The sequence below is a fragment of the Pan paniscus genome, chromosome 7 (genome assembly GCF_029289425.2).
Source record: "Pan paniscus chromosome 7, NHGRI_mPanPan1-v2.0_pri, whole genome shotgun sequence".
Lineage (NCBI taxonomy): Eukaryota > Metazoa > Chordata > Mammalia > Primates > Hominidae > Pan > Pan paniscus.
The window spans coordinates 26,378,867-26,395,163 of NC_073256.2; the positions used below are offsets into that span (position 1 = coordinate 26,378,867).

At 45.9% G+C, this 16,297-nt stretch overlaps 1 long non-coding RNA gene across 2 annotated transcripts in view; it reads left to right on the plus strand.

Moving 5' to 3' along the window:
* The window catches only part of LOC129398567 (uncharacterized), a 55,907-nt gene that overhangs the window by 13,737 nt on the left and 25,873 nt on the right, over positions 1-16,297 (plus strand). For both annotated transcript variants that reach the window (XR_008626326.2, XR_008626327.2), the window contains exon 2: positions 9,391-9,511. This is a non-coding gene — a long non-coding RNA (uncharacterized LOC129398567). The remainder of the gene's footprint in view (positions 1-9,390; positions 9,512-16,297) is intronic.

Genomic DNA, 16,297 nt, shown 5'->3' on the forward strand with positions numbered 1-16,297 from the left:
ACTTATAGTATTATTTTATTTTTTCTTTTTCTTTTCTTTTCTTTCTTTCTTTCTTTCTTTTTTTTTTTTTTTTTGAGACAGAGTCTCGCTCTGTCGCCCAGGCTGGAATGCAGTGGCGCGATCTTGGCTCACTGCCACCTCCACCTTCCAGGTTCACGTAATTCTCCTGCCTCAGCCTCCTGAGTAGCACACCACCACACCCGGCTAATTTTTTGTATTTTTAGTAGAGACAGGGTTTCACCTCGTTGTCCAGGCTGGTCTTGAACTCCTGACCTCAGGTGATCCACCTGCTTCGGCCTCCCAAAGTGCTGGAATTACAGGCATGAGCCACCGCACCCGGTCTATTTTATTTTTTCCACAAATAATTATTGCCCACCTACGGCATCATCAGGTACTCGTTCACATCAGTGTGCAAAACACAAAAATCTGTGTCTTTATAAAACGTGTGCTCTAGTGCACAGAGACAGACAATGAAAATAAATGTCAAAATCATGTGTTAATAGTGTCCTATGTGATAAGGACTACAGGAAATGCCGAATCGGGGTTGTGATTGTGGGGCTAGGGGCGGGGTGTAATTAACATAGATGACTTTTGAACAAGAATGGGAAAGACCTTGGCTGACCTTATTTAGAATATAACTACACATTAATATTCACAAAATGCCCTTTAATGATGCTATTCATTAGTGCCACTTGTTTGTTAATAATTAATAAACGAACTATTTATCTGTTCATTTTTTTCCCTTTAATAAAGGCTTAAAGGGAGAAAACGTGGAGAGCCTAGGAGACACAAAATGTGCACATAATGTCTCTTTTCCTATAGATGTTCCTGTTTCCCCCCTTATTCCTTCCACGGCCACCTGGGATTTTTCCAGGCGGGCTCTGCCTCCTGTCCCCGCCCCCTCCCGCCTCTGCTCCAGTTCTCCCGAGAGCCTGTCAGTTTCAGTCCGCTGCGGGCAGGCGGAGTGGAACCGCCAGGCAGAGGGGGACGGAAGAGGGAGAAGGAACCCTGCAGCTCTGCATCCGGCCGCGCCCACCCCGGCACGCCTCGCCTCGCCTCGCCTCAGCTCCCTCCACAAAGCGGCACTCGCCTGCAGCGCTGGTTTCCAAAAGTGGTCGGGGCTCTGGCGAAAACGATGCACATGGGGGCAGGAGGCGGGAGGCTCAGGTCCCCTTCCCGATGAACCGGACAACCTCGGGGACAGTCACTCAACTGCAAGTCTTTGCAGTCATCAAATTCGAAATACGGGTGATAATAACATTAACTGTGATACCAGATCCGGGTTCTTGTGAAACTTGAATAAGAAAAATGTTCGAGCCAGAGGGTTGGCTCAAACTTGTAATCCCTCTACTTTGGAAGGCGGAGGCGGAAGGATTACTTGAGGCCAGGAGTTCGAGGCCAGCCTGGGCAAACTAGCAAGACCCTATTTCTACAACAACAACAGCAATAATAATACTAATAAAACAAATTAGCTGGGTGTAGTGGTGCTCACATGTAGTCCCAGCTACTTGGGAGGCTGAGGCAGGAGAATCGCTTGAGCCTAGGCGTTCTAGGCTGCAGTGAGTTATGATCGCACCACTGCACTCCAGCCTGGGTGACAGAGGGAGACCCTGTCTCAAAAAGAAAAGAAAGCAGCAACAACAAAGTAAAAAAAAAAGGAAAAAAAAAAGTATTTGGAAGTGTTTTGCAAAGTGCCGTAATAAAACTCAAGATATGATTCTGGATGCAGGGCAGGAAGTCATGTGCTCCGTTTGGAGGGGCTAGGCAGGAACAGATGCCCTTGTGGCCTCAAGGAGTTTGTGTTTCCACAGCGGGGAGGATAGGTATGCCTTCACCATAGCAATGCACACTGTGGTCCAAACCTCGGTGAAGCTCTATCCTGGCCTGAGGGTTATAATAATCCCTTCTCTGCATTGGGTTTGAGTAATGGAACTGTAAATGAAGCCGGGTACAGTGGCCGATGCTTGTAATCCCAGCACTTTGGGAGGCTGAGGCAGGTGGATCATTTGAGCCTAGGAGTTCCAGATGAGACTGGGCAACAGAGCAAGACCCTGCCTCTACAAAAAATTTAAAAATTAGCTGGGCCTGGTGTGCACTCCTGTAGTTCCAGCTACTTGGGAGGCTGAGGCTGGAGGATCACTTGAGCACAGGAGTTGGAAGCTGCAGTGAGCCATGATTGCACCACTGCACTCCAGTCTGGATGACAGAGCAAGACCCTGTCAAAAAAAAAAAAAAAAAGAAAAAAAGAAAAACAAAAAACCCAAAAAACCAACAAACAAAAAAAACAACTCAACAAAATGGAAAGTTGGTAAACGACTGGACTGAAAAAATACAGTTCAAGGACATATGTACATGTGGGGTGGGACTTCTGTTTCACATATGGAATTTGATGATCTGACAGGCCAGGTAGCACCTAGGATGGTGAGCTTGGAGGGATGAGTCAGAAGGGTTGGGGGTGTGGCCAGGATGGTGGGCAAGTGATTAGGATGCTGGGGGTGTGGTCAGGATGCTGGGGGTGTGATTAGGATGACGGAGGTGTGATTAGGATGATGGAGGTGTGGTTAGGATGTGGGGTGTGATTAGGATGATGGAGGTGTGGTTAGGATGTGGGGTGTGGTTAGGATGATGGGGAACTGGTTAGGATGCTGGGGGTCTGGTTAGGATGATGGAGGTGTGATTAGGATGATGGAGGTGTGGTTAGGATGCTCTGTGAGGGGTGCTCTTCCCACCTGAAGGACCACATTCTCACCGGTGATCCTTACAGATATTGCTGTTCCTTCAAAGCCGTCGGTAAATAAGGTGAATTTTTACATTTTGTTGAGACAGAACAGTTTTTTTTGAGCATGTGCTCTATACCCATTTTCCATTGCTTCATCTGTATTTTTAATTGATTTGTTGGGGCCCTCATTACCTTGTAGATAATACCCCTTTATTGGTTCGCTGCAGTGGTTTTTGCAGTTTGTGGTTTAACTTTGTTTATAATTTTTTTTACACCTTTATTGGGGAATAATTGGTAAACGATAAACCGCACATATTTAAAGTGTTTGATTTTATCAGTTTTGGAATTTGTGTACACCATTGAGATCATCATCACAATCAGAATAACATATATTTTCATCTCCCCCCAGAAGAGTCTTTGAGTCCCTTGGAAGTCCATCCTTTTCTCTACTGATATCTCCAGGCAACAACTGAGCTCCTTTCTGCCATCATAAATTAGTTGACATTTTTTTAGAGTTGTATGGTCACAGAATTATACAGTCTATACTCTTTTTTATCCGACTTCTTCCACTCATCATGATTTTGGATTTCATCCATGTTATTGCACGTATCAAAAGTGTATTCTTGTTGCTGAGCAGAATTCCTTCGTGTGGATGTGCCATGATTTATCCATGCATCCACTGATAAACATTTGGGTTGTTTCCAGGTTGTGACTATTAAAAACTGAGCTGCTGTGAAAATTTTTGTACAAGTCTTTGGATGTCAAGTAGGAATTGGACAGCCAAAGATGAAAGCATAATTTAAGGCAGGGGGACTACATGACCATAGAGAGGTAAAGCCCAGGATACCGACAGGGAACAGTGCTGTAGTGGTCCAGGTAGCTGGGGTTTAGGATATTCATTTGGAGAGCAAGGGAAGAAGAAAGAGCAGGTTGGACTCAGATCTCAGAGGACTTTAGAGTTTATGCTTAAGACTTTGTTTCATCCAATGTGCAATTGGGAGCCATGGAAATTTTCTTTTTTAAGGTGGGAAAGAACAATAAGATTTCAACCCTGTTTGGATTGACTTTCCCTCTATCCGTATTTACTGAATAGTTAAGCTTGATGACCAGTTTGCTTTTACCGTTTGTACTGGGTAACATTTACTTACGCTTTAAGTCAGGAGCCAGCCCGTGGCAGAGTTCCTTTCTTGGAGAAAGGAAGCTCTCTCTCTGGCTCACATCTTTCCCCATTTGTATAATATCATAAACATGTATTACTGTGAACTCTCCTCCTTCCCAGGTATCATTTAGGTACTGGAAAGTATGTATTCCAACAGGGTTTGTAAAATGTAAAAATGGAGTTCTGGTAAATAAATTCTAGCTTCTCACTAACTTCCATTGAAAATGGAAGATATATGAAAATCAGAATGTATTATTGCAGAAAAGTATCACCTTGTGATATGGTTTAGCTGTTTCCCCACTCAAATCTCATCTTGAATTGTAATCCAAAATGCAATCCCCACGTATTCTGGGAGGAATCTGGTGGGAAGTGATTGGATCATGGGGGCACTTTCTCATATGCTCTTCTCATGATAGTGAGTGAGTTCTCACGAGATCTGATGATTTTATAAGGGGCAGTTTGCCCTGCTCACTCTCTCCTCCTGCCGCCTAAAGGAGAAGGTGCCTGCTTCCCCTTCCGTTATGCTTGTAAGTTTCCTGAGGCCTCCTCAGCCATGTGGAACTGTGAGTAAGTGAATTCAACCCCTTTTGTTTATAAATTACCCAGTCTCAGTGTATTAGTCCATTTTCACACTGCTGATGAAGACATACCCAAGACTGGGCAGTTTACAAAAGAAAGAGGTTAAATAAACTTACAATTCCACATGGCTGAGGAGGCCTCACAATTATGGCAGAAGGCGAGGAGCAAGTCGTATCTTACGTGGATGGCTGCAGGCAAAGAGAGAGAGAGAGAGAGAGCTTATGGAGGGGAACTCCTGTTTATAAAACCATCAGATCTCATGAGGCTTATTCACTATCATGAGAACAGCATAAGAAAGACCCATTCCCATGATTCAATTACTTCCCACTAAGTCCCTCCCACAACACGTGGGAATTCAAGATGAGATTTGAGTGGGGACCCAGCCAAACCATGTCACTCAGGGAAGTTCCTTTGTGTGTGTGTGTGTGTGTGTGTGTGTGTGTGTGTGTGTGTGTGTGTGTGTGTGTGATGGCGTCTCACTCTGTCGCCTGGGCTGGAGTGCAGTGGCATGATCTCCGCTCAGCTCACTGCAACCTCTGCCTCCCGGATTCAAGCGATTCTCCTGCCTCTACCTCCCAAGTAGCTGGGATTACAGGCGCCCACCACTACTCCCTGCTAATTTTTTGTATTTTTAGTGGAAATGGGGTTTCACCATGTTGACCAGGCAGGAAGTTCTTTATAGCAGTATGAAAACAGACTAATACACCGTGTAAAAGACATTGTGTGATACTTGGAAGGGACTAGGGTAGGGAGAGGTTCCTGGGACCTGAATAAACAGTTATGTAGTCAGCCTCTCTCCATGGAGGGGCACCGGCAGCTAGAGACAACAGAAAAATCAACACCGTGATCACATTCTCATTTTTGCCGTTGTCTAAACCCAACTAGAAGCCAGAGATCATGGGGTCTCTCCTTGTTGTGATTTATATAAGGAGAAAGTAGGACAGAGAAGGTGAGAACATACCTGGGAGGTGCGTGAACACCAAGACCCATGTCACATCTACACCTGCCCCCACCCTAAACCATGCTCCATCTTTCACCTTGCTTTGTGCTTCTGGGTCACCCTGGCCTGTGGCCTCTAGTTAGGTCTGGCCCACAGGAGGCACCACCAGGAGGAATGTGGCAGGGTGTTTATTCCTCTGGCTTATCCTTGCTGTATTGCTGCACCCCATGGCCAAGAACCAAAGGTCACAGCTCCTATTAAGGAGCCCCTCCCCACACAGCTACTATCTCCAGGTTCTGGACACCAAGACCATCCCTTGTGCCTTTGGATCCTGGAGTGGTAAGGCACCGTCCATGTTGCTAGCCCCGAGGTACAGCACCATCCCTTGTTAGTTTCTTCTAGTCTTGCTGCCGCCTCTGTGAATAATCTCTTGCTGTCTCCCCTCTTTTACCTGGCTTGCACTGTCATCCATTTCCTGCCAGGATTCTGACTGTTCATGTTGTGCAGAGACTAGATACATCCTTGCAAGGTAGAAGAGACCAGAACATATTTTAGAGCATGGTTTGTTATTATGGTTTCTTCTCCCTGCGTACCAGCTGATAGGAACATAAGTTGCATTGTGGCTGTGTTTACTAAAGATCATAGCACACGAAAAGTGGGTCAGTGGTTTCATACCTGTTCTAATTTATCTTTTGGCAGATGGCTCCATCTCTAATTCCCGGTCCACTTTTCTTAATTAGGCTGCTGAAATGTTATTTGCTGTGGAAGTTTTGTTCTTTTCAGAGTCCATCAGCCTTCTCTCTGGCCCTGCCCCTGCCCCTGCCCCGTCCAAGGGTCTCTGCTTTGTTCTTGCCTGGACTAGGTGTTTTCTTAGGCTTCTGGTAGAGTTGCACAAGATATAAAGTTTTCTTTTGATCCTTGGTTTTTCATCAATTGATGGAAGAATTAGGAAAGGGCAGATGTTGTGTTAATATTAGGAAGCTTGTAGTCCTTATAAGGTCTGGCACCTAATTACACACAAAATACTAACTCTAATAATAAAAATGTTAAAGACATTTGAACATAAAAATGAGCATAAACCAGGAGTAAGTTTAGTCAACAGATATTTATTGAATGCATACTATACTATGTACCAGGCATTGTTCTAGGTACCAAGGAATGCATTGGGCCAATCTCAGCCTAATGGTATTAGTATTAGGCTGGTACTAATAGGTATAATTAGGTATTATGGGCTTCTTAATGCATTAGTGTATCTGCTAGCTAATTAAGTAGTTGATTGAATTACTAATTTTTAGCACATCATTGGAGATTTATTGGGTTTGGTGAGGTCACCACTGAGGAGTGTTGGTCTATTGATGGAGTTTATTTAGAACCTGTCACAGCTGCACTGACCATATAGCATGTTATCAGGCAATGTGTATACTGTACTGCAGTTAAGAGGACAGGCTTTGCAGTAAGAGAAGCCCATCTTCAAAGCCTGGCTGTGCTACTCAGTATCTGTGTGATTGTCGGTAAGTAAAGTAACCATACTATGCCTTAGTTCTTTGGCTTGTCAAATGGGAATGCCTAGACTATCTACCTCAAAGTAGATGCTCCTACGTGATAACTGTTTATATGCACAACCTTAGGATGCTTACTGTCTCCCCTTAAATTACAGTAATTTTTTGTAGACTTTGCACCTCCTCCTTCAGACTGCATGTACCTATAGGGCAGCTCTGTATCTCTCATGGTGCCTAACATAGTTGCTTGATTGCTGATTATTGATTGATTGGTGATTATAGTTGCTAACACTGACCAAATGCCTACTGCATGTTAGGTGGCACTGTTCTGACCCTTGATGTAGGAACAACTTTATGAAGTAGGAACTCCTATTTACCCACTTTTACACTTGAGAGAATGGAGGTAAAGAGAATGCTAAGTAAACTGATTAAGATTGGCCTGGTGCGGTGGCTCACTCCTGTAATCTAAACCTTTGCGAGGCCAAGGCAGGTGGATCACCTGAGGTTGGGAGCTCGAGACCAGCCTGGCCAACATAGCAAAACCCCATCTCTACTAAAAATACAAAAATTAGCTGGGTATGGTGGCGCATGCCTATAATCCTAGCTCCTCAGGAGGCTGAGACATGAGAATCTCTTGAACCTGGGAGGCGTAGGTTGCAGTGAGCCGAGATTGCGCCACTGCACTTCAGCCTGGGTGACAGAGCAAGACTCTGTCTCAAAAAAAAAAAAAAATGACTAAGATTATTGAGATAGTGAGAATCAGAGTCAGGATTTGAACCCAGGCATCTGGCTCTAGAGCCTACATGTTCACTACTGCACTGTGCTGTCTCCTGGGGATGTGTTTTATGAGGCCCTGCAATTACAGCAATAACTCAGGACATCGGTGGGGATAAAGATGGCTACACAGGTTCTCACGTTTTCTAAGCTGGGGAGGGATGCAGCTTCTTTACGTTACTAAGGTATTGCATTCATTTGGTTCCAGGGTGTGTTCAGTGCCTGGTACATGCTTTTTTGAATTTGCTACTGACCCATTAGAGTAGATTTGCTTGTTCTTTATCCTCCAGTCATGCAGACCTCTCTAGGGGGCCTCACTTTATCTCCCTTATACTTATGCAAAATTCAGGGCTAAAATTATGCTATAGAATAGAGTGGACCAAGCTAACTGAATATGTGCCCATGATCTTCTAAGGTCCTGTCAACTCCATCTCCAACCTAGGAGGATCACTGACTCAAGAAGCAGTGCTCTAGGACCGTAAGGGAAAGAATGCTGGCCTGCAGCTCAGATATTTAGCCTCAGTTCCAGCTCTGCCTTTTACCAGCCAAGGGCCATACCAAAGGAATTTAACCTCTTTGAGTTTCACTTTCTGTTTGCAAACTGGAAAGACCTTTCCCAGCTTCACATTTGCAATTCACGTAAATTCTGTCTTACATGCCTGACTGTATTTCATAAATATTTATTTGAGGACTGCTGATATGGTTTGGCTGTGTCCCTACCCAAATCTCATCATGAATTATGGCTCCCATAATCCCCAAGTGTTGTGGGAGGGACCCGGTGGGAGACAATTGAATCATGGGGGCAGTTCCCCCATATTGTTCTCATGGTAGTGAATAAGTCTCACGAGATCTGATGGCTTTATAAGGGGAAACCCCTTTGCTTGGTTGTCATTCTCTCTCGCCTGCTGCCATGTAAGACGTGCCTTTTGCCTTCTGCTGTGATTGTGAGGCCTCCTCAGCCACATGGAACTGTGAGTCCATTAAACCTCTTTTTCTTTAGAAATTACCCAGTCTTAATCCAGTCTATCATGGATGGACATTTGGGTTGGTTCCAAGTCTTTGCTATTGTGAACAGTGCCGCAATATATACACCATGGAATAGTATGCAGCCATAAAAAAGGATGAGATCATGTCCTTTGTAGGGACATGGATGAAGGTGGAAACCATCATTCTCAGCAAACTATCGCAGGGACAAAAAACCAAACACTGCATGTTCTCACTCATAGATGGGAATTGAACAATCAGAACACTTGGACACAGGAAGGGGAACATCACACATCAGGGCCTGTCGTGGGGTGGCGGGAGCGGGGAGGGATAGCATTAGGAGATATACCTAATGTAAATGATGAGTTAATGGGTGCAGCACACTAACATGGCACATGTATACCTATGTAACAAACCTGCACCTTGTGGACATGTACCCTAGAACTTAAAGTATAATAATAATAAAAAAAAGAAATTACCCAGTCTTGGGTATGTCTTTATCAGCAGCGTGAAAACAGGCTAACACAGCTGCCATGTGTAAATTCTACAGCTAAGTATGAGGAAGGCATGGTCTTTGCTTTTAAGGAGCTCTTGGTCTGGTGGACTTGGAGAATTGATATTCTGGGAAGAGGATAATCAAGTATCAGAATAACCAGAGGCACCTGTTAAGAATGCAGATTCCTGGTCCTCACTTCCAACGTGTTGAACTAAAGTCTCTGGTTCTTATGCACAACAGGTGGAGAACTGTCACAGTGCGTCCTTGGATGATGGACCGCAGATGGAACACCCAGCAGGAAGTAACTCCTCCACCGAGGATGGCATTCATCTCTACCACCTGCATGGTTTTTGCTATAACTGTGAGCCTGCTCTATTATTTTCTTAATAGCTTTCTTTAAATTCCTTCACTTAAACATCTGAAATATATTTATTTGAAATGAAGACTATGGCATAAATGTTGATGGGGAGCAAATACTGCTTGCCATGCTAGAAAGCAACTGTAAAAGGAATGCAATGAAAAAAACAGCCACGCAATCCGGCTAGACACTGCTGAGGCTTTGCAGTGTCTAAATGGGTTAAAATGGGTGATTAGCAAGTATCAGAGAGATGAGCTTGTGCCCATAGAAAGGAAGCCCAGTTACTGAAACAGAGGGCGATGCGATGTGGATGGTGATCACTTGAATATTGAATAAGAGGAACAGTTCTCAAATGTATTTTCTTGACCTTTCTTCAGTAAACATTTTATGTTTCACATACAGACCAGTATGTGAAATAGATTACCAACCAACAGCAAGACAAACACCAAAACAGCTGCTCTGCAAAAATCCAGGATAGGGAATCTATTTCCTCCCATGTCAGACCCCAAAGCCCTCAGATTGCACTTCGAGAAGCTCTGATTTAGGGCAGCAGGAGACTCCTGGAGGCCTGGTGAGCGTGCAGGTTTGGGGTTTCATGAGCACAGTGACAGGGTCCTGCAGCCTTTGTTCCAGCATGGACTGTAGGAGCAAGGATAAAGGGTAGGTGTGGGGGCCTGGCATGGTGGATCATGCCTGTAATCCCAGTGCTTTGGGAGGCAGAGGCAGGAGAATTACTTAAGGCCAGGAATTTGAGACCAGCCTGGGCAATATAGTGAGACCCTGTCTCTACAAAAAATTAAAAAAATCGCTGGGTGCAATGGTACATGCCTGTAGTTCCAGCTACTCTGGAGGCTGAGGTGGGATGATGGGTTGAGCTCTGTAGGTTGAGGATGCAGTGAGCTGTGATTGCACCACTGCATTCCAGCCTGGGCAACAGAGTGAGACCCTGTCTATTTAAAAACAACAACAACAACAAAAAGGTAGGTGAAGGAGAGTGATGAGAGGAGATTGACCACATTTGGGGGATTTTGTGAGATTTTCTGACCTAGGAGTATGGTTGTTTTATTTTATTTTATTTTACTAGTGCCTTCAGATTTAGGGAAACGAGAGGAGCGGAGTGTTCTTGGCCTGGGGCAAATTGCTGGGTTTGTCCCTTTGCTCCGGGAGGTACAACCAAATCCAGGAATAGTGGCTACAGAAGTACAACCTGTATTTTGGATTATTTGTAACAGAAAATGTTTTTGGAAATTGGGGTTATCTGTGCTCCTGTCCCTGTAGCTCTAGTGAATCAGGAAGTCAACTGAGCTCAGAGGGAAACCTCATGTGATCAATCAAACCACTTCTAGGGAATCTTCTGTGACGCCTAATTGGAAGACTTTTTGACCCTCAGGTAAAAGTCTAGGCTGAACCAGCGTGTTCAAGTTTGGAGGTAAACCAGAGTTAGATGAATTTGTCACTTTTTTGTTGTTGTTTTTTGAGACAGAGTCTTGCACTGTCGCCCAGGCTGGAGTGCAGTGGCACGATCTTGGCTCACTGCAACCTCCGCCTCCCAGGTTCAACAGATTCTCCTGCCTCAGCCTCCCAAGTAGCTGGGATTACAGGTGCCCGCCACCACACCCAGCTAATTTTTTTGTGTGTTTTTAGTAGAGACGGGGTTTCACTGTGTTGGCCAGGGTGGTCTTGAATTCCTGACCTCGTGATCCGCCCACCTTGGCCTCCCAAAGTGCTGGGGTTACAGGCACGAGCCACCGCGCCTGGCCCAAAGTTGTCATTCTTAACATAGGATGTTTAGCCAAGATGGTGGCCAACTGCAGTGGCTACTGTGGCATTCCACCAGATTCTGTTTGTGGGTTTGATGCACCCATCCCCAGGCTCCTGGGAATATTGGCTGCAAGTGGCTCAGAGCTGGGATTTGCTCTTGGCAATGGGGAACTGTTTCTTCCAAGGCTGTTCCCTCACATCCCTCTCAGGGGATGGTTTGACAGTGACCAGCTGATACAGGAATACAGAGGCCTGGCCCCTTGCCTCCATCTGCGGCAACTCTGAGGGCTATCTCAGCACCAGAGCATGGTAGGTGTGGTTCAGGTCCAGGTTGTATCAGCATCCTGAGTCAGCTCCCGTTTTCCTGTTTTCTTGGTGACATCATGATATGAAATCAGACAATGGAATTAGCAATATTAAGTTTCCAGGAAGGTAGCATTCCCCCGAGGGAGAAGGGTGGCTCCACGAGACAAGGCTGCTGAGAGCTTCAGAACCCCTCTCCTAAGCCTCCGTGCAGGGCGGCTCAGCTCTGTGCTCAGGGACAAATAAGAAAGTCTGAGCCAATGCGTGTAACATCAAATGTATACATACCCATGCACAATTCAAATATAACCATGCACCCCAATGAGTAGGTTTTCATCTGTGTGTACATCTTCCCCAGATCCAGTTTCTATTCTGCCCTGATCTGCTTAGTCTCACCTTCCCTCTGGTTCTTGGCTGTCTGATCAGCAGAGAACCCCAGCTGCTTTCTCTGTCACCTTGCCTCCTAACACTGCCATCTGTCTCAGCCTCCCCAGCGAGGGCCAGACCTTGGTGAAGCCTCCGTGATGTCTGCTGTAGGGATAGCCACGACAGCTCCGAGCTGGGCGACCTGACCACTTGCCATAGGACATGGTTTCCCCAGTGGCTGCCCGGAGGAGGTGGGGAACACCACTGGGAAGTGTAGGGAATTTTAACATCCTATGGGGTGAACTTTGACCAAGAAGGGACAAGAGACAGGAAAGAGCCCGGAAATACATGACTCACTTTGTCTGGCTCTCCTGGGCTGTGTAAGGTGCCATGGCTGCATGTGGACTGTCTGAGTTGGTTTGGCTGCTATAACAAAATACCATAGTCTGGGTGGCTCATAAACAATGGAAATGTATTTCTCAGTTCTGGAGGCCAGAATCCAGGATTGAGGTTCTGGCAGATCCAGCGTTTGTGACAGCCTGCTTCCTGGTTCACAGATGGTTGTCCTGTCACTGTGTTCTCACATGGCAGAAGGGGCCAATGAGCTCTCTGGGGTATCTTATAAGGACACGAATCCCATTCATGAGGGCCCCTCCCTCATGACCTAATCACCTCCCAGAAGGCCTCTCCACACCATCACCTTGGGGCTTAAGATGTCAACACATATGTTTTGGGGGGACACAAGCATTTAGACCATAGTATGGTCTTTCTGGAGACTTCCTGTGTGACTAAACAACTGGCTGTGTTTTTTTGTGACCCTGTAGCCACCTCGGTAACACACAACTTTGTATTTGTTTCTGTCTTCCCTGCCTCACTTCCCTTCCCCCACCTCACTGCTGTGGTTCTGGGAATGAATCATAGCAATGAGTTGGTATACGACTTGCTTCAGGCCAGGCATGGTGGCTCAGGCCTGTAATCCCAGTGCTTTGGGAGGCTGAGGAGGGAGGATAGCTTGAAGCCAAGAGTTCAGGACCAGCCTGGGCAACACAGTGGGACTCTCTCTCTACCAAAAGAGGTTGACATCAAGCTCTGCTTTTTCGGGAGCCTGGGGTAAGATGCCATCTGAGAACCTTTGTGTACATTTAAATAACATTTTATCGTTGAGTGATATGTTTAGCATCCTAATGTGTATGAAATACCTACATGTGTGTGTCTGTTGAACTGAATGAATGTGTGTGCTAACATCTAAGTGAACGTGGGGAGATCTAATAGAGATCTAATAGCTGGGGGGTTGATACATGTGAAAATCAGGATATTAGCTATCTATTGCTGCATCAAAAATTACCCAAAATATAGCAGCTGAAAACAACAAACATTTATTATCTCACAGTTTATAAGTGGGTCAGGTTGCCAGGGGCAGCTGAGTTGGTGATTCTGGCTCAAGGTCCCCCATGGGGCTGCAGTCAGGGGGTCACGGTGTTGGCCAAGGGCTCACAGCCCAAAGTGGGTAGGTCTGCTTTTCTGCTCACTCTCCTGGCTGTTGGCAAGCCTCACGGTGTTGCCACGTGAGCCTCTCCATAGGGCTGCCTCGTGACGTGGTGCTTGCCTTGCTCTAGAGAGAGCAAGCATGAACCCCAGAAGGAAACAACAGTCCTTTTTTTGGGGCCAGGGTCTTGCTATGTTACCAGGCTGGTCTCAAACTCCTGGCCTCAAACAGTCCTCCCACTTCAGTCTCCCAAAGTGCTGAAATTATAGGTGTGAGCCACTGCCCAGCCAATAGTGCTTTTTTTAACTTCTAAATTTTTAAAACACTTATTTTTAGAGACAAGATCGCACTCTGTCAACCAGGCTGGAGTGCAGGGGTGTGATCACTGCAGCCTTGATTTCTTGGGCTCTAGGGATCTTCTCGCCCTAGCCTCCCGAGTAGCTGGGACTACAGTCATGTACCAACGTGCCCAGCTAATTTTTAATTTTTTTGGAGAGATAAGGTTCTCATTATATTGCCCTGGCCTGGTTTTGAACTCCTGGACTCAAGTAATCCTCCCACTTCTGCCTCCCAAAATGTTGGGATTATAGGAGTGAGCCACTCTACCTGGCCATGGACTTTTTATAATTGACTCTTGGAAGTGACATACCATCACTTCTGCCATATTCTGTTCTTCAGAAGTGAGTCATTAAACCTAGCCCACACTCAAAGTGAGATAATTACACAAGGGTGTGAATACCAGGAGGCGGGGACATTTGGGGGCTGTTTTAGAGGCTGCTTGCTACAGTTGGCATATTGTTCCAATTCTAACTTATACCAACAGTCCCTTATTAGTCTTGGAAAAATCCCCTTGTTTCATCCCACAATCCTCTTGCATATATTTCAGAAATTGTTCTGCTTTAGCAGAAATAGATAAGTGGAAGGGCCTTATAAACTGTAAAATACTTTATAAATTGTAGTTGTTACTGGCCAGGCACAGTGGCTCATGCCTGTAATCGCAGCATTTTGGGAGGCTGAGGCGGGTGGATCACCTGAGGTCAGGAGTTCAAGACCAGCCTGGCCAATGTGGTGAAACCCCGTCTCTACTAAAAATACAAAAATTAGCCAGGCGTGGTGGTGCGTGCCTGTAATCCTAGCTACTTGAGAGGCTGAGGCAGGAGAATCGCTTGAACCTGGGAGGCGGAGGTTGCAGTGAGCCAAGATCAGGCTATTGCACTCCAGCCTGGGTGATAGAGTGAGACTACCTCTCAAAAAAAAAAAAAAAAAATTGCAGTTGTTACTAAAGAAGGCTCATCAACAGGGAGGAGTCTGTTTCCATAGATGTGGTTCACAGCAACCTAGTGGGCTTACTCTAATTTATTAAAGCAAAGTGCAGTAAGCAGAACCCTGTGTTTAAAAGATGCATATTCACTCCTCATTCATCCCTACCCTCAGGCTCAAATGCTGTAACCAGATATGGACCTGAGGGCATGCCAAAACGAAGGAAAAAACCATCTGGTCAATTTAATCAATCCAATAAAAGCATCCTTTCAAACTGGTCCAAAGATTTGGAGCCCAGACCTCTAGGTAAATGACTGGCTGAATTTTCGGATTCGACTGATAAGATGATTTGGGGTTGTGTAGACACTACTTAAGAGAGCAAGGGTCAAGTAGCAAACAGAGAGTCTAATTGGGCTTACAACTTGGAGTCCTCGCCTTGAGCCAGGCTGACCTCACCACCCGGCTCCTGGGAGGGGCTCTGAGTCTGTGGGTGGAACCCGGGGAGTCAGAGGGGGGAGAACTGTGAAGAGCTCATCGTTTCATTTTTCTGGGCACTCATCAGGGGGCTGCTTTCTGTCTGTCGCTGTCCTCTGATTCTTCCCACCTCCATTTTAGATGACACGGGTGATGGATCACTTCCTGAGGTTGCCTCTTCCTTAATGCATCCATTCTCTGTTCTCTAGGGGAACTGCTCTTCCCTGCTCTTCTCCTTGGACAATTCCGTTTGGGCCAAGGCACCAACCCACACCACCCTGGGGGGTTCTCAGCTTATTGGGAGTTCCACCAACCTCTTCTCTTTCCCAGAATCACTTTATGGACTGAGACCAAAGACAGGCTCAGAGGCCCTGGAGGGAAACTTAGGAAGGGGAAGCTGGGATGATTAGGGGGAAACTGAGAAAGGGAGGGGGAAACATTAAGAGACCTTAATGTATAGTACATTAGCTCAAGGAGGTGATACGTGCAAAATGCTTAGGACAGTAGCTGGTGCACAGTAAACACTCAACATCTGTTAGCTGTTGTGATCATTACTATCCTCATTATCATCCGCATTTCTCAGGGCAATTTATTGCTTTTCACTTTGTGACAGTGATCTCTGAAATCCAAATAGGGTGACGGACCCAAAGCTCCTAGCACTGGGCTTGACAGGAAGTTGGTACTTAACAAAAGTTGTCATTTCTGTCAGTATCTGTTCTTCCAGGTTTCTCTGTGTCTCCCACGGTGCCTGGTAGAAAGTTGATGTGAGTTCAGTCTGTTGGCTGAATAAAGAAGCTTCATTTTTTTGGCTATACCAACAAGCAGGCTGTTCAGAAACGGTTCTCAGTGAAGAGTACTTTTTGGCCAGGAAAGGGCACAGTGGCTATGCATGTCACCATGTAAAGGGGCACTGGGGCTGGATGTCTGCAAAGACAGACTGCCATTTTCTCCACACCGTGAAATGCAGGTGGATGGGCCATGCCTGGATTTCTCAGTGAGATCACAGCCCCCTGCATTGCATCTGCCCCCACCAACCTCCTCCCCTAATGCTCTGCTCCCCAAAATATTGGCTCTGCATTTCACTTGGATACTTCATAATACCTAGTGGGTAAGCAAGATCCTGATTCCTTTTCACTAAG